This window comes from Brachyistius frenatus, unplaced genomic scaffold (genome assembly GCF_029030835.1).
Source record: "Brachyistius frenatus isolate BFR_SWC_R1_liver_20210118 unplaced genomic scaffold, ASM2903083v1 Contig_46, whole genome shotgun sequence".
Taxonomy (NCBI): Eukaryota; Metazoa; Chordata; class Actinopteri; family Embiotocidae; genus Brachyistius; species Brachyistius frenatus.
Window position 1 is genome coordinate 2,408,139 of NW_027210645.1, and position 19,362 is coordinate 2,427,500.

Sequence of the window (19,362 nt, forward strand, 5' to 3'; positions counted from 1 at the left end):
TCTGTTTCTAGTAGTGCATCAAAGTCCCCAGGAATATTACAGTGATGCCATATAAGATAAACATGCCATAAAGCGAGAGGAGCTCACTGCTGAGCGGATGCACTGTAAGTCCCTATGGGAATATTTCAGTCATCACATAGAGGATCATATTGATAGCAGAGCAGATTAAAAAAAATACCATTAAATCTGTAAAAACAGGCTTTTGAACACCACAGATACGTTCACGGTCCCTCCAGAATACAGCAACAGAGTTATTTTCTTCGCATGCTGCCGGTGAAGTTAAAGGCGGGACACAAAGTCATCAGGCGTGCACAGACAAAGAAATACACAAACACCGCTGTTAATGGCAGGCAGCCCAACTTTGTTTCATTGATTCCAGGCAGTTCGGTCCAGTTGCGCGCGTGTCGTCTTCTGCAGCTTCGTCTGGGTTCGAATCAAAACACATACAGATGAAAAAGTGTGGCGATAAAAAAAAAAAAAAAGTTTGAGGCGTGAACTCAACTTTTATCTCGAGTCATGTGTGTCCGCGTTATGAGTGGAGACAAAGGAGAAGGACCCGGGATATTAGTGCGTAAAAAAAAAGTTCGGAAAAGTGGGAGCACCAACAGATGGAGGGAGGCAGGTAGGCTGTAACCACCTCTTGTGTTATTAACAATCTGCTGTAATACTTTGATTCCACCGTTCATATGGATTTTATTTTTTGTTTTTATGAAGATGGCTGTCACATCTTAAAGATAGGATTTTCTTTGGCTCCGAAGGCAGTAAAGAAAAAAATATCTCAGAGGAGAGATTGCATGCTTTTATTGTTGTATAAAAAAAAAAAAAAAGTGCTGTAAAGGTAGTTTCCGAGGTGTGTGTGTGTGTGTGTGTGTGTGTGTGTGTATGTGATATTGATTCTCGACTATAAAGACAACTTGTGCTAGGCACGCTGCAGCAGCCGCAGCCAATAACAGATGACGGCAAGTGTAAAGCTCCAAGTTTTAAAGTCCAGTAAATTATTCTGACAATTAAATGCTGGTTGGAGAGCCTGCTGACTGTTTCAGCACAGTGAGGGCTGGACAGCGGCTGTGTAAGAAAGGTGTGTGTGTGTACCTGTTGCGGACCAAAAAAATTGAATACACACCAACCCACGGGGACATTTGTCACTGTGTGGACCAGAATCGAGGCCCCAGGGGTCCAGACTGCTTTTTCAAGGCTAAAACTTGGTTTAGGGTTCAGGTTAGAATCAGATTCAGGTTAGTGTTAAGGTAAGGGTTGAGGTTAGGCATTTAGTTGTGATGTTTAAGGTTAGGGTAAGAGGCAGGGAGTGCATTATGTCAAAGAGAGTGTCCTCACAAGTATGGAGAGAGACACGCGCTCGTGTGTGTGTGTGTGTGTGTGTGTGTGTGCACTAAAGCAGCTGTGCATGTAGTGATTAGCTTGTTTGTATGTCCTACAGTGTGCGATGGGAGGGGACTTGAGTGGACAGATGCACCAAGCACATCACATTACAGTACAGTAAGGTGGACAGTTAGTACAGGGTTAAATGATGGCTGGCAGTGCTGGGGGTGGGTCAGGGTGTGGGTGGGCAGAGGACATCTTTGGCCCCGGGGCTCCTGGCTGGATAAACAGTGCAGTACCCCCATTAAACTCCCATCAGTAGATAAACTGTGGACTGACACAAATTGACTGATCATTGCATGGCAACAGTTGTAAACAGGCGATTGTGGCTCTTTAATGGCGGCGCTGCTTTTCATAACAAACAACATAAAGATCAGTCACTCGCGGCTCGTGTTCACATCATCACATATATCAGCGTGTCTGTCAATAGCACAGCCGGTTCAAATAAATCCTGGTGTTGTTGACTCGGCTTGAAGCAGCGGAGGCTCAGTGATTGACACTGATGCTGATTTTAAGGACTGTACAGAAATGATTGAGGTGAGGAGGGGAGGGGAAGGTTTTGTTTCACTTTTATTTTTTTTAAAATCTAGACCCTCCCCAGAGACACTGATGCTCTCTTGAACTTTCCTACAAGAAGGGCCCTCCCAGTTCCAATTCAGAGGATTAATTGGTTTGATCAATGTCATTAATAACAACTAAAAGAGGCAAATCACAAAAGATAAGGGGCCATGCCACAATATCTAAACCATTTTAATATTATCCCAGTGCCAACCAATGAGGGAACTTGGCCCAAATTCACGCACTGATCTGTAAATCTGGAATTTAGATGATGCTTTTAACTTTCTTTTCCCTCTTGTGATGATAGGAATGACTGTTATTATAGATGAGCTTAATCACACATAAGAGTTGATCAAAAAGTTGTTAGACTGGTCCCGTTGCACACGAACAGTGTGCAGCACTTTAACATGCATGTAATCTTCATGAGTCAGTATTCCAAGTTTTGTTGCCTGACCAACTTCAGCACCAGAGTTACACACGTTTTTATGAGCAGTGGTCCTGAAACTGGACCGAAATTGCACACAAAAGTTTGTGTCAATTTTTTGGGGATTAGAAAGAAGTCGCAGGAAGCCAATCTTGACATGTAAAGTCAGTGGAGAGCTGCTATTGTGTGTTTTCAACGCACTGTAAGAGGGTACATTATCACGTTGGAGAACCCAAGTGCCATCACGCCACAGTTAAGGTCACTTGCACTGAATGTTTTCCCTCAGATGCTTCAGAACTTCACAGTGGAACTCGGTGTTGACAGTCTGAACTGTACAAATTCACGGTGCACATCCCTGTCAATGTCAAAGAAAACCCACCATCTTACGTGCCTGACCTGACACTTGACTTTCAGTCTTGGACAGTGACGGGATGTTCTGCCCCTCGGAAATGCTCAGAGCTTCATTGCTCTAGACTGTCTGAAGCTTTTCAAGGGTCTGCGTTGCTGATGGAGTTTGACACAAAATTGAATGTGTGATGTGTCCACAAAGAAATCAAAGACGCAGCTGGAACACTGCTCACAAAAACTTTAGTAACTCAGGTGCTGATGTTGATCAAGCGATGAAGCTTGGAATACTCACAAAGGTCAAAGCTTCTCCCTGTTCTGTGAATGTCATGGTGCTGCACTCTGCGCGCAACAGGAGCAGTCTCTGAACGTTGTGATCGACCCCTGTTTACCAGTAAAGATCTGTTGGACTGTCGAAAAGGTGGTTATCCTCACACATCTGTCCCAAGTACATGGGCTAGCAGCGCTGAAACTACTGGACAAACTACACCTATTAGTAGGCTAGAACATTGCATTTATTGTGACTTACAATGGTCGTAGTAATTCTGACGGGAGCAAAGGAGGAAGTCAGGTGACAAAGTACAAAGAGTGACAAACAGGATGTAAGTTTGGGGTGGCTGGACGGACCAAACACAGACCTTTCACCCTGGACACCGTTGTTTATGTCCCGTACGAAAAGAAAAGTCATCGTTGACTTACTTTAAGTTACATACGTAAGTGAACTTATGTAACTTCTCAAAGTGATGTAACGTTTTTTCCGGCCCCCAAACAAGTAGTTTTGGTGCCTAAACCTGACCAAAGTGTTACTTTGTCACAACGTTAACCATTAATCATTATTACTATAATAACGCAAGTCTGGCATGCCGGTCACTTGTGCTATTGAACGCTCATACATGTCTCTGATAATGGCCTCCTGAACCAACCAGTAGGTTTAGTCAGCCTCTACTAGCCCTATATATTTGGGAGAGATTTGTGATGATAACTGGTTTTATATTTTGTGATCATTCCTTTAAAGCTGCAAAGATTAGTCTATTAATTAATCAGTTGGTTGGCAGAAAATTATTTGGCAACCGTTTTCCTAAACAGTTTATTGCATTCTGTCATTTTTAAAGCAAAAACACCGACATTTCCTGGTTCCTGTTTCTAAAGAGCGACAAATTGATGCTTCACTTTTGTCATTTATTATTTTGTAAAGGTGTTAGACGAATAAAGTACAAATCAAATAAAACAACATGATTAGGAACACATCAGCAGCAGCTGAGAACTTAGACCTTACCTTAAAACACGAGTTGCATCCCTAAATACCTCTATGACCCATTGTGCAGTGTTTACACTCTTTACAAGCTCAACTAAGATATAAATCTGGGTCAAGAAAACTAAATAAAATCATCTCTTCTGCTCTCTGAATTCACACCATCCTCTAATAAATACATAATCTACATTTCCTGACTCCACCTCTCCCTTAAAATGTTCCCACCGTCTCTACTGCATGGAGTCTGAATCCGTTTTTTATGGCTGAGTACATCAGGTTCATAACAGCTTTTCTAAAAGAAAAGAAGTCGTGAGTACAGACTGTTGCAAATAGCAGCAGTTCTTCATAATGAGTGCTTATGAATGCCGTGGGACACACGAGAGACAGTATCACTCCTCCTACATCCAGAATTGGGCCCCGATGCGCATTCAGACTCCGTGGCACACTGTACAGTACATAGAGAACTCATTGTTAAGCACTGTGCTCAAACAGTTTAGCATGACAGAGGAATTCTGAGTCATGGTGGTAGGTGTTGTACTGGAGTATGCTTGAAAAGATAGGGACAAGTTTTGAGAACACAGAGGCTTGGATCATAATTTCTAAAGGCTTACGTGGCAGAGTGTACTGTCTGGTTTGTGCACAACACTGTGCAAAGATAGTGTTGTGTAAGGGAACACTGACAATGCAGCTAAAAATGGCCAACTAATTTATGTGTATTTTTTCTCATACATGACATGGAAATGATGCTTTTTTTTTTTTTTTTTTTCAGTTGAGAGGTGGATTATAAGGAGCAAAGAAACAAAAATGAACCCCAAGACCGGCGACCTCCATGCAGCACGATGCTCAAATGTGTCATTGTTACTGTGACACAACCTAAATTGCATCATCTCCTTGGACAGTTGTCATAATTTCAGTGCTCAGTTTGTCTGAGCCTGTGCCAACACGGCAGACACCAAAGAAACAATGAAATAAGAGGGAAATAAGCGTGACTTGTTAAGTAGATTCAGCCCAGTTTAATTCAAAATACAATGTTCCCTTTGGAAACATTGTTCACGCAACACGGCCACATACAAAATTGAGTTTAATCAATAATAATAGATACTTGTGGATTCATTTCCCAGCTGCAGTACATTGAGATTGACAGTGTTCTTCGGTGGGAAGCCAGTGAGGGATCGTGTCCTTATCACAGCGTGAGCCTCCAACTCTGGTGAAGTGCCTGCAGGAGAAAAGAGGCAGTAGGTGAAGTGTTGCATCTCCAGACCAACAGTGTGTCGCTGCACAGAGGAAAACTCAGGTTTATTTTTCACAAGCTAAAAAGAAAAAAAACTGTCACGTTTGCCTTGTTTGATGGGTTCTCAGTAGGTCCATCATTTTGTCCAGATTGAGATATCTCAAGAACTATTAGATGAATGATTCCATGAAATTCATCCAAGCGTAGCGATATCTTTGGTGCCGAGGAATGAATGAGACTTTTCCCAACTTTTCCTCTGGGGCCTCTAGAGGCTGGCTCCAAGAAGTTTTCACCTCTGTGAAATATATATGAATATCTGAACAGTATGAAGTCCACATTTTTGGTTTTAAGTTTGTCTCGAAATTCCACTGAGTTTGTCCAAACTTTTACGTAGGACTTTTTCGACAAATTACCATTCCATTAGACTCAGCCGTGCGTTGGGTTTAGTGCTAGTAAATGCTAGCATGCTAAACTAAGACAACGAAAATGGTAAACATTACAGGGTATTTGCTCAGCATCAGCATATTAGCATTGACACTGTTAGTATGTTAGCTTGTTGACCATAGACTTTATATAAAACGAACATAGCCTCAGAAGTGCCTGTAAGTGCAATACCACTGAGGGCCTCTAGAGGCTGGCTCCAAAAAACCTCTGGCTTCATATAATCCCATTAAACTTCTCCCGTGAAATGCAAAGTAAGTAATTTTTTCATTTGTCACTGTGGTGTCATTTACTAAATTCACTCCTTCTGATCAGTGTCCTGGTGGTTCTTTTCAAAAATAATTCCATAATTAATTGGATATTAGGTAGATATAACAGGTATGTTTGGAGGGATGTCTGGTGTGATTGACAGGCCTGTGGTGCAGTTAGGTTTCCGGTATAGCTGTGCGGGCATAGTGTCCTCCGGATTGTATGCATGGATTGTACATAAAAGTGGACGCAGTTTCTGTATCTGAAAAGTGAGGCCAATGCGAGAAGTGCCTTAAACTGCAATGCCACCGAGGGTCATTAGAAGTTTGCTCCAAAAAAGCCCCGACTCCAGAGACTCCCATTTAACTTCTCTCATAAAATACAAAGTCAATACATTTTTTCCACAAGTCATTATGGTGTCGTTCGCTAAAGTCACTGCTTGTTATTAGTGTTCTGGCGATCGATCTGAAAATAATACCGTTGTCAATTAGATATTAGCCCTCAAAAAGTGCTAAGTTTGGAGGTGTGTTTATTTGATTGACAGGCCTGTGGTGCAGTCAGGTTTCTGCTATCTGTGGGCGGGTGTGGTGTCCTTGGAGATCGAGTCAGATCCACCAATCGCTCCTCCCTAGCTCGTCCAAATATGGTCACTTGTAGTTCCAAAATAGCAAGATGGCGACGGCCAAAATACCAACCTTCTTCATAATGACAGTTCACGGACCAGCGGTTGGTTGCTGCTTGTTTTCTGACATTAGCTTCTAACTCCAAGCACTGTTGTGCCATAGAAGACTGTAGACTCTAAATTTTATGAAGTAGTTTATTCAGCCAGAGGATGAAGACATTTCTTGTTACCAGATTTGGAAACACAAGTTTGAGAAATGTACATAAAACTTGGCAGAGCTGTGCCTTTTTACACTATTTTCAGTTTATTTTGAAGGTTTCAGGATATGCTCTGAGTTATACATCGGAAGAGATAAACTTTGATATAGGCAGCAATTAAGCAGAAGGCAAGAAGGTGTGACAGCAGACTGCAAATAAATAGGATATGCTAAACAGCTCCAGTAGTAGGATTATAGCTCCATAGGGGCCTGGGGTGTTTGGAAGGGTGTTAATACCAGATGGAGGCAGACAAACTATCCACAACACCTGAACAAACTGCTCAGGTGCTGTGGTTTGTTTTGCTCTCAGTTGATCAGTGCTGTCTCCGAGATGAACGTTTTTTTTTTTTTTTTTAATGACAACCAAGCAGTGAGAGACTCGATGACAATCTCTTTTGTCCTTTTCCTTCAGCTGGCTGCCTACCGAGCAGCAATAACAGCGAGGCTTAGTGCAGAGACAGAATGGGAATTCAGGATGTGAAGATGCGTTTGATGACTAAACCTCAGAATTGGTTCTGAACCTCTGAGCAACCTGCGGGGTCTTCAGGAGGAATCTTCCTCTGGTGGGGTTTAACCTCTTCCCCCCCCTGGAGTTTTCTGTATCGGGGTGTTTCTGTTACAAAAAAAATGCAACCTGCCGCCATTTTTGCAAACGCTGCCAAGCGACTATGACTCAAATGAATGTAGCATTTGTTGTTCTTCATTTCTGTTGCATCACATTTGGTAGAGTTGCAGTTGAGAATTTTTAGAACAGGTTCAGTAACATCAGTGTCTGTGACTCATTGTTATAAGGCTGTTCTTTACTTTGCAGTTTTATTAGGCAGACACGAAAATGTCAATTTGTTTGTCGATTTTTTTTTTTTTTTTCCAAATCTCACTCTGACCTGAAGGAAAAAGATACTTGTTCTATTTTCAATTTTTTCCCATGTGTCTCTGATCCGTAGAGCCATGGTTATTCGGTTTAACCTTTCATTTTTTTGTAGCTGCATGTTACTGACTAAATTTGGGAATGTTTTATTTTTTATCAGGTGGAAATTTCAAAGACCAGCCGCGGGCTTAAGGGGTTAAGAGATGTTCTCTTGCTATCATAAGGATGATGGTGGACTTACAAAAAAAAGATCGGCAGAGATCACTATTTAGCCATTCATCTGCGAGGGATGATGAGCAGGAAGACTTCCATGCCTTCAATGTTCGACTCTATCTTATTATTATATCCTCATGTTGAGACACTGTCCCTTTCCTTCTCATAAATAGACACGGAAGGGAACACAACCCTTGAAAAACATAAATAGTGTTCCTTTCTTTCCAGACAATAATCAGATAATCATGAAACAACTGCATGTAAGTTAATAAGATTGTCATACTTATGTGCTGTTGTGCTCTTTCTGTGATTCTCAGCTCGCGCCTGGTGATGCCTCGGGAGCCCCACTTCAAGTAAAGTGTCCACGGACCAGTAATTGTTCAGTGGTTGTGGCGTCCACTAAACTACGCAGCCTGACGGGAGCATTGCAGAAGGCACAGTGTGAAGCTCTGGTGGCAGAGGAGGAGAAAGAGCCAAACATTTCTGTGATGCATCTAAGTGCAGGAGCAAAGGGAGCAAGTGGGAGTAAAGAGGCTGCTGTCTTTATAACGGGAACCGTACTGCCCACTTACAGATGGACCGGACCAGATCAGGTAAAGTAAACTCATTCTTATGGTTTATAATTATAACTTACCAATGCGTGTACAGGGAGGACAGAATATTTTTTTTTTTGGACATCAGCCATCAGTGCTACATGAATACTATCTCTTTATAACCTTGAATTAAAATTCAGGCCAGTGGGTGCATCATGAAACTTGCCCTGCCAAGAGTTTGTGAAGTTTTCATGTTTGAGCCAAGGGTGAAAAGCTGCAAAAGGTCACTTTTGTTCAAATATTTGCGGGGTCAGGGAGCAAAGACACACACGTTATGTTTTATTTTTTACATCGCATCTAAATGCTGATCTGCGGTGACTTTTGAGAGAAACTGGCTGTTTTGATTTTTTTTCTGCTGCTGCCTTAATAGCAGATAAAAAGTTCAAATATGGACTTTTTGAAGCCCCTTTCCAAATGAGGCCCCTGCGGCTATGGCCGTGTTTCTGAAATGAGTCCACTCAATGGCAAAAAACAAAGCAACTCATTATGGTGACTCACTCAGTCAGTTTAATCTATTTCTCTTTCTTTATTTTTTTTGCATTCTTATATATCCTCGAAATTGGGTTATTAAGGACACGCTCATGTGGCCCACAGTGACCTCAACACATTAACTGCAGCGTGCAGAGTTTGTTCGCCTCCAAACACCTTAAACAACATAAAAGTGCTCCGTCAAGATTTGGCCTTGTGTTCGAAAAAAAAAAAAAAAGTGTTAAAAAAATACCTTTCAGGTTGATGAGGGATTAAATTTAAGTGTTCAAAGCCGTCTGTAAATATATAAACATTATTTTATCCATGTGCCTAAGCCAAGAGGTAGGCATGGTTTGTCAAATCATGTTTAAATGAATGCATTTATTTAGAACTGGCAAGTGAATTAGCAGATGTGTACAGGAGAGAGAAATTGTGTTATAATATTTCTAGTTTCTCATTTGTCGTGCTCATGCCTGTCAGCGGCAGTTAGGTGCAGAGTAATGATTTCTAATCGTATGCTTCTTCCTGCTGCCAATTTCAGAGCGTGGTAAACTGATGGTTAGCTCTGTCAAAACGTTTGAGTGATCGTCGTCCCCGTTCTCTCGTTACTTTTGGCCCCGTCCTCGCTTGAGTCAAATCTGTTTGGATTGGACCAAACAAAGCTATAAAATTTTCGCAAAAAAAAAAAAAAAAAACAGAAGTGAGCTGGAGGAAGATCTTTTGTGGCCCCATATGTGAAAATGTTGTGCGCTGTACATGTGTTTGTGCATGTGTGTGTGCATAGCTGCACGTCTGGAGGAATTGCGAGATATGTTGTTGTGACATGCCTTGTCTTCCGTTCTGCAGGAAAACAAAGACAGTCGCTGCTGGATCCAGACAGCATAACTAATTAGTCACGAACACACACACACACACACACACACACACACACACACACACACACACACACACACACACACACACACACACACACACACACACACACACATGTACAGGCGTACTTATACACAGCATGGATACGTGCGGGAGCCAACGACTAGGATATGATGTCACCTCCATAACCATAATTACCCGTCATAAATCATGTGGTGTGACACCCTGTCACAGAGTGAATGGGTGTCCTATGTGCCAGCCAGGGATGGCTGCACTTTACTGCTGGGTGCCACCATGCCACCATACTACGGACTTGCTCTGACTCCAGCGTGCGCGTGTGTGTGTGTGTGTGTGTGTGTGTGTGTGTGTGTGTGTGTGTGTGTGTGTGTGTGTGTGTGTGTGTGTGTGTGTGTGTGTGTGTGTGTGTGTGTGTGTGTGTGTGTGTGTGTTTTGATGTTCATTTTTCTTCACTCATCATAGCCTCACGAATGCTACAAAATGTTCTTTTATGGTTCCTTTGCTATCGTTTAGTAACAGCGTAGGTCTGACACACTGTGCATCTTTCTCCCGGTGTTGTTTGTCTCAGTGTGAAATGAACAGTATGGAGTAAAAGGCAACGTGGGTTGCCTGGAGGAAAACCATCAAAATATTTTGACTCTCTCTAAATGTGAGAATTTGACCATAAAAAATAAGATTAGTGCAAAGAAGACTGCATTTATTTTGTGGTAACTGTTGTTTGTGATTACTTTTTTTAAATTCAGCAATTACTCACAGTTACAGTGACTAATTCCAGTGATGCTTCATTCACTGGACAGTTTGAGTGTAAGCTTATTTGCTGTCTTATGGCGAGTTTGAGTGACAGTAGATATCAGTTTCTTCTCTGTTCTTCTGTGCATTTCAGGCAGGCTGCTATATGATAAACTACCGGAGCACACGTAATCGTCCCCACTGTTAAATTCTGGATTACTTAGCTAAAGTGTTTGTTGTCTGATTTCAGTCAAAACAGGTTCCTCTCTCTCTCTCTCTCTCTCTCTCTCTCTCTCTCTCTCTCTCTCTCTCTCTCTCTCTCTCTCTCTCTCTCTCTCTCTCTCTCTCTCTCTCTCTCTCTCTCTCTCTCTCTCTCTCTCTCTCTCTCCTCTCTCTCTCTCTCTCTCTCTCTCTCTCTCTCTCTCTCTCTCTCTCTCTCTCTCTCTCTCTCTCTCTCTCTCTCTCTCTCTCTCTCTCTCTCTCTCTCTCTCTCTCTCTCTCTCTCTCTCTCTCTCTCTCTCTCTCTCTCTCTCTCTCTCTCTCTCTCTCTCTCTCTCTCTCTCTCTCTCTCTCTCTCTCTCTCTCTCTCTCTCTCTCTCTCTCTCTCTCTCTCTCTCTCTCTCTCTCTCTCTCTCTCTCTCTCTCTCTCTCTCTCTCTCTCTCTCTCTCTCTCTCTCTCTCTCTCTCTCTCTCTCTCTCTCTTCCTACTAATTTTTCACAATAAAAGCTTTAAGAAATCAAGGGTTTCTGTTTCCTGAAATGTTAGGAGGCTTTTAATTTGAAAGAGATACAGGAAGTGTTGAGTTTGTATTAACGTGTAATGCAGTAACCTTAAAAGGGCAAACTGTAGCAAATCAAAACAAAGCTTCGAGTTAACATTGTGACTAAATCAATAGCTTAATGTCAACATGAAAACTGTGTAAAAACACATTCCATTTGTTTTTATTGACCCTCTTCCATGACATACGATTTAGAGATGATTGAATCTTCAAAATGTAAATAAATTTCAACCGAATAGAGATATCTGTAAATATTTTATTTTATCTCTTGGAGAACTAAAAGTGGTGGAGCGTCAACAGTTCTACATCTGTGGCTTTTGGGAAAGTCTGCTGCAGATTTGCTAGCTTAGTGGAAGGGGTGTTAGCTTATCCCAAAAAGAGAAGCAATGTGACTACTGTAACATAAAAGTAGTCTTATTTACATGTGTTTTCTTAGAAGTGCTATCACGAGAACGGCACCAAGCTGGGCCCATGCTTCTATAGTACCGAAGATGCCGTAGGTACTGAACATACTGGACCATAACAGCAAAATGTGGAACGACAGTGGCAAATGGCGTAACAGGTCTGCTGCAACTTGTTCAAGAAAAAAAAAGTTGTATGTGAAGATATTTTGTAAGTAGGAAAATCAGGGACAGATTATAGACAATGAAAAGCCAGCATGGAAATGATTTGCATATTTGAACGTAATACATTTTTTTGTGGAGGATTGGAATTGTTGCTCGGATCCAAAAATGACTTTTCAATTTCATTAACATTGCGAATAAGGAATTCGGCCTGCCATACATCTTAAAGTTCAATAGTGACAAAACAAAGGCCAATGTGATAAATCCATATCACAATCCACATTCACAGGTACAGTAATCTTCTGCAATACACATTCATTTGCTCAAACTTCATTCAGGAAGCCGTTCTTGTGTAGTATTGGAGGACAGCGGTTTAATAAGGGAGATCTGGAAGCAGGACAATTGTAACAGCTGTAACATCCAGACATCCAGTATATAGTATTTGTGGTGCAGGATTTACATATCGTAGAAGAGTCAACTATTAGTATGGTGGACTTCCACACTACAACTGCCCTTCTAGTTTTACTTCACTTTTACTTCCCCATAGTGTACTGACTATTCTGTGTACTCAGATTCAAATTAATATGGCTGACCATTCACATACCAGTCCTCTATTGCATTTAGCTGTTGAATATCTAGAAAATTGGCAAACCTGCGTGGACAGATGAATACGTTGGCGATTAGGTCAGACAAGTATCCTCTGGTGGAAATTCCCGAATGCAGTTGGAAAAATGTCAGTTTCAGGTGGCTTAAAAACAAACATTTACAAAGCTTCATGTGGAGTCAATTCAAGTCAACCTTATAAAGCGCTCTGTACCTCTCATACATAGACTTTGGCAAAAATAATTCATAAAATACAAACATAAGACAGGACAGTAATACAAAAGTATATAAGATCGGATAAAAACATATGAGAAATGATAAAAACATAAGATAAAAAGGTATTGTGTTATTATTCAAATTCATGTGAAATTCCTTGTTTGTTCACATGCGGTTTTGACTGTTTCCCTTTTTCAATGAGTAATATGCACTGAGGAATTTTTCAAGAAATGCCTAATTTTGGGTAGCAGTAATACATATTTATTTAATTTATTCAATTTAATAGCTTTCCATAGACAGCCAGTAAAGTAATCCTACATCAAAAATGGATCTAAATAGATTCATTCATGTAAAAAGTAAATGAAAATGTTATCTAAATATCAATAAAATGCCATTATCAGCATATTGGGTAAGTTCGCCAACACATTACGTCAGTGTACTGAATAGGGGATGTGTAGCATATGTGTACTTGTCCTTTGCGCCTATGTAGCAAAGTGTCCTTGCTTTATGGAACAACAACACAGGGAGTTTTCATTCCCCGTGGATAGGCGCACATGTACCACACACACACACATGCTTGAGCAAAACTGCTGACTCTGCCGAATAGAGCAGCTTCCCTGTCACTAAAGCCCTTGAAGTGTGGAAGCAGCTCCAGCAGTCCTTCTGCTGTTTGAGTCAAATGCACACCTCCACTCCCCCCCCTCCCCCTCCCCCTCCCCCTTGTCTCCTGTTCCTCCAAACTCCCCTTTTTTTCTTCTCACACTAATTCACTGCATTAACTGGACTGCTGTGACTTTTATCAAGAAAATATACTGCCAAAGTTGTCGTAAGAAATGTAAATTTTCAGCAGCCCAAACAGTTTATACGTTAAAGCCGCGCCGAGATGATAAATTGCTCTTCTTCTCTCAAACCACAGAGAACATGTGCAACCCCCTGCCTCCTTCCTCTTCGTCTCTGTCTGCCTGCCTCCACCCCTCTCTGACATATAGACTCATGCTCATCCTTTTCTTTCAAACACATATCACTTCGCATATACTGTAGCTCACACGCTTGATCAAATCTACACAGAGATTCACTGAGCTATATTCGTCTGCTCCTTGTGGTGTTTTTTTTTTTTTTTACTTGTGTAATCCTTCCTTATATAAGTGGACTGGAGGCAGGCGGGGTCACTCCATCCGATACGGTGTACTCAGGAGGACCACTCAGGTTTTGTTTGTGTGGTACGGCTCGTCTAGACGCTGATCAAGGTTGAATATTGGCAAACTTATGAGACTTGACACAGATGCCCCTCAGAGTTTCATGTTTTTTTGTTGTTGTTGTTTTGTTATGTGTGTGTGTCTGTTTTGGAAGCAAAAAAGCAGCAGGGCATATTGCTGATAAGGAAAACTGGCTGGCGTGTGAGACCTACAGTATAGAAATATCATCATGAGACAAAGACCTGCCAATAAAACACAATTCAACCGTATGTAGCTCTTTTTATAAAGTTCTTTCATGTCTTGGAAGCCTGCCTGAAATAGGTGGCCTGTAGGTTCTTAACATTTGTCATTGCTGTTACATCAGAAGATTTTTTTTTTCACTTCATAATTCTCTTTGATTTACTGATCTCGTTTGTGCCAGTAACAGAATATACAATTCAATTCTAGTTATGTGGGTTTAATCCAGGGGAAAGAGTGAAAAACGATGCCTGCCTCTAGCCTGGTGTTTCCAGACCCAAATTCTCTGTGAATATACGTGTCTGTACACGCTCCATTAGGGATTGTTTCCAGTCGTTGCAGCCCAGAGAACATATATACTGTAAACTAGTGGAGCTGCCTTTAACCAATCGGCATTGACCACCACATGACATAACCTATGATAAACAACAGAGACCCTCCCCCACTGTGAGAAGAGTGCAACTCCATGTCAGTAAATAACCTTTGTAAACTTTAGTCATTGTCCAGGCTCCGGCTTCAATTCCTTGACGTTTACTTGCATTGCTGCAGCTGTTCGTAGCGCTTTATCTAACTCTACCAAAGACGCCATTGTTGGAACTATGCTTGACTTTAACATCGCACTTAGCCACTCCCACTGGTCGCTGAGTTGTACGCCCTTCAGAGTGCCGACCTTTATGAGAGCAGGGTTTCCAGACTGAGGTTATGAACATTAGGCAGGCAGATGCCAGCTTGCTTCAGCTATGAGAGCTGTGACACTATAAAGCTCCGTAAAGCCAGGAGGAGCTGTAGATTCAGGTTGTTATAGAGTAATGTGTAGAATGTTTCAGTCTGAGCGACACCTTTCACACAACCCGGTATCACGGCAAAGCGTGTAATACACCTGCCAGTCCACTAGAGGGCAGGGTGTCAGTGTCCCGGCTTTGCCTTGCGAGGCATCAAAAACCATCAAACCAAGTGTTAGGGTTAGCGGAAAACAAAAAACACACATTAAAGCCAAATTCCCCTGGAGTTGAACTTTAGCTTCTTGCACTGTAGTCCATGACTTACGACATCCACCATCACCATTTCTTAGGCTACATATAAGTATTTTACAGCCTTTGACTTCCATCACCTGACCTCTCTCAGTTATCATGGGTCTTCTTCACACGCCAAGGCAAAGCAGTCTTCGCAAAGATGCACGGCCTCTAGAGGACTGGTGGGTGTATTACACACTTTGTCGCGATACAGGGCTATTTGGCGTCGTCATTTTAAATGTTGTTGCTTTTAAAATATTGATAATAGCTGCTTTATGTTGAATAGAGAGCATAGATAAATTGAGACATGTGCAGCAGCAGTAATGAGATTACGCACTGATAAGTGGCTGTGATGAGGTCAAGAAAGGTTACACTTGACTGTTTAGTGTGTTTAAACCATTGATTGTCTTTCATTAGAGCAAACTGACGGGAAAAAATAAAAGTCTTTCATGGACAAAGATGATAAATTGTAACACAGGTAATAATTTGGCAGACAGTTGATTAATATTTTGTGTATTCAATCAGTCACATAAAACGAGATTCAAAAAGAGCGACTTTGCAGCGGTGCTTTCGCTCGGTGCGGTGAGATCATCTGATCAACAAACGTGCTCGCTGCTGAACTTCTATTTCTGGCATTTCTGTTGATGAAAGAAACATTTCTGAAGGTGCTTTCAACAAATTTATGCTGCTGCTTCTGCTGAGTGCAAAAAGTCACTTTCTGTGCGCCAGAGGTGCTGTGAACAAAAAGCTTTCATGAACTAGCTGCTGGTTGAGTCACTACTTGTTGGCAGAAACTGAAGCAAAAATAGACCTTTTATTTATAGACAATGTTGTATTTTTCACTTTCTTTGTAGCTTCAGTATGGTATTCAACCAAATGTATTCTTAATATTTTTAATATGTTATTATTAACCATGTTATAATAGCATAAAATACATTCAGTAGAAGGACAAAAGAGGAGGAAAAGACAAGGAGGAGAGAGAAGAAAGACGTTCTCTCTTCGTACGTTTCTGTAAGTTGAGTCGAAGGATATATTTTTCAGATGGAAAGCTCTATAAGAGTACACAGGCTCAGAGTGAGGCACAAGGCAGAAAACCATGTCAGTAAAGTGAAAGAGAGAGAGGGACTGTAGATGAGTGTACAGAGAGCACATCTGTAAAAGCCATTTCTCTATAAGGTAAGGAGAGGAAGAAGGGAATAAAGATAAATGTCCTGTGACATTCTGAAAGTGGGCCAGAGCAGGGTGTGTTTAAACTGATCCATATGGGCAGCAAGAGAGAGAGAGAGAGAGGGAGAAACTGTATCATCTTAATACAGTTTGAAATATAGCGGTACAGTATTAACTGGTGCATGTTGGTTTTGCAATTATTGGGTTTTGCTCACTGTTTGGGCTGCAGTGTTTCTGATTAAAAAACGTTTAAAAGTAGTACACTCCAAACAGGAGAAAGACAAATACAGACGTCAGAGGAAGACATACAGTGTGACCAAAAGTATACAGACACCATTTTTACCTTCTTTTTTTAGTCAGGCAGTTTTTGGGGACCTTATGGGAACTCCAGTTTCAAACAGTGTTGATTTTGATGTTGTTTTTTTTTACAAAATAAAATACAGTCTTTAAATTTGGGCTTAAAAACTAAAGACATTATCAAAGTAACATTTTTGTCATATATCTGTAATTATTATGTCTTTGTCTTTGTTGTGGTTACAGCAAATGGTCCTGAGGTTAATGTGTAAAGTCAAGGCAGTGTTTACTTATTTACACACTGTTTCCGTTTCAGTTGTCTGGGTACAGCTTGAGACGAGAAGCTGTAGATGGACTGCCAACATTAATCCTGGAAGTTGCTCTTTCTCTCTGATAGTAACACAAAAACTAGCTAACTGAATGTAATGTTCTTGTTACATATACATATAAATCTTTTCCTCCAAGATCATGTAATGTCATGTTGGATAGCATTACTCAGAGTGACTGAAGGTTATTAATGCCAGATGCTTCTTAGTATCGGCAACAGGTCAAGTGGCTACATTTTTTTTTGTAGTTAAAAGGTCACGTTTTCATTGACAAAATAATTTCAGACAGTACTTAAGACATGCATTTAAGACAGCGTGGAATTATAGTTTGAGTCTGATATTGTTTTCCACAATTATTTTGTGATAAGAAGCTTTAAAATACATGTACTCCTCCTTCATCTCCCTCTATAAATTAAATGTACTGAACTCACTGAAAAGTCCATTCTCAATGTCCTGAAGTTTCCATATCATATTAGGAAAATCTGCTTATGCTAAACCCTGATTGCCGTCCAGACAAGTTGTCACAAATTCCTGCTTGTATGAACACAACTTAAACTTAGATCTAAGGTAAGCATGGAAAACCTTTCCAAAAACACTGGATCGTCATGTTTTTTTTTGATACCTACAGAAGTTTTACAAAGACGTACTACTGTCTTCTAAAGTCTAAAGAACCACTTTCATTAAGTGAACATACAGCAGTAGGATCATGTGATCTGTGGCTGTTCCCTCACCATGAGGTATTGTAAAGCTCTGGGCAATAGATCATGCATGTAGCGGCCATGTTTGACCCCAGATTCTCCAGTTTCCATAGCTTCTCATCCCATGGGAGGAATTCATGTTGGTTCTCTCCCCTCCTATACCTTCTCCCCACCACTCAACCACCATTTGTTACGTTTCTTTTTCATGTTAAGTTTAGATGAATCGCATCAGGAGAATTCTGCTGTATCTTGGAGAGGCTGGTATAACTGTTTAAGCTTTTCTTGGTAATGAAATGTGAAGTGGGTGGACTCAGGCTTCGCCATGCCTGTGTGAGAGTTAATTTAAACCAGCTATACTGTAGAGGGGAAATGTGATTTTTGGCAGGCTAAGATGTGGTTTGCATTCTCCCTCTTTTTCTCTCTCACACGCCAGCTGGGGTTAGACTGATACAGCTTTTTGAAGGCCAATACAGATATTTTTGGTTTGACATTTTCCGTCTTTAATGTAACAGTTTTGCTACAAAGTATTCCCTGTACATCTATATTACAGACACAGTTCTTATAGATAGGGTGGCCACTATTAACGCAGGGTTATTCTTTCGACCCCTCGTGCTGACATGGGCTGACATGTTTTATCATGAAAATGAAACAAAAATATTTTCCAAAAAAATGACATCATGATGTTAAGAGTTTCCCCTGCCAGTAGTTTTTTTTAATTTTTTTTATCCAGATCAGGAAAAAGCTCTGCTTACTTCTTAGTTAGTCTGTGTTTCTGTGGCTTTTCTTGCTCAACGTAATTTTTCTGAGAGAGTTTCTGTTGTTGCTCTTTTTGAAAATCGGATGATACTTCGGTTTTTGTTGTCTGAGCTTTACTAGTATCTGTTACTCTAGTGTCTGGTAAAGTCTGACAACTTTATAAAAAAAAAAAAAAGACTGAGAATTGTGCATAAAAGTACATTTATGTCCTCAGGAACCGTAGTTTGACAAATTGATTGTAAGGTTCGTAATGCTCGAAAGCTCGAGGAAAAGCTAGAAAAAATAAAAAGCTGTTAAATGAATCTTGCATTGGGGTTATTTTGTGGAAAGGACATTTGTTAGCATTCAACGACTTCAGCAATAATAAGTTTCAGGCAGTGTTTCTGCAATCAAAACTCGTGAGATATATTTCTTAATGTTAACAAAGTAATTGTCCTTTTTGGCTGGACGGTAACAGCGGTGAACATAAGTGTGTGTCTTGACTGAGTGACAGTGCCAGTGAACGTGGTTACGCCACTGACCAACCAAATGCTGCAGCTATTGGTTTCAAATGAGAAGCTCACCTTGGTGAAAATAGACAAAGCAGCGGAGCTGAGACATTTCCACTACTACCACTACCACTTCCCATCAATTTTGGTTGAATTTTAAGAAATTACCTTTTCAAATGAAATAACAAAATTGAAATTACTGAAATTTAGGAGGGCTCATGACTTTTGTCTTACATGTTGTGGGGTAAATATAATACCAGACAAAATGTTGTTGAAATTACCCTGTGCAGTTTTTGACCACCAGTCACACTACAGAGCGGTGGCTTCCTATTTGGTTTGTAACATGCATGTGCAACCTGGGTGTAATACATATTCCTGCCAGCAGTGGCAGCTTTTGCACTTATTGACAATTAGCGGAGAGAGGGCACAAAGGCAGCGAAGAAGACTACTATCTAGCTAACATGAATGTTAACAATGTGTGATTTTGCCAGGCTGAAAGGATAATG

The 19,362-nt window shown here is 40.9% G+C and overlaps 1 protein-coding gene across 3 annotated transcripts in view; it reads left to right on the forward strand.

Moving 5' to 3' along the window:
• Nucleotides 1-8,160: 8,160 nt before the first annotated feature.
• Nucleotides 8,161-19,362, forward strand: part of nrsn1l (neurensin 1-like) — a 117,619-nt gene continuing 106,417 nt past the window's right edge. For all 3 annotated transcript variants that reach the window (XM_069703434.1, XM_069703435.1, XM_069703436.1), the window contains exon 1: nt 8,161-8,432. The gene's annotated coding sequence lies outside the window, so the exon portion shown is untranslated. The remainder of the gene's footprint in view (nt 8,433-19,362) is intronic.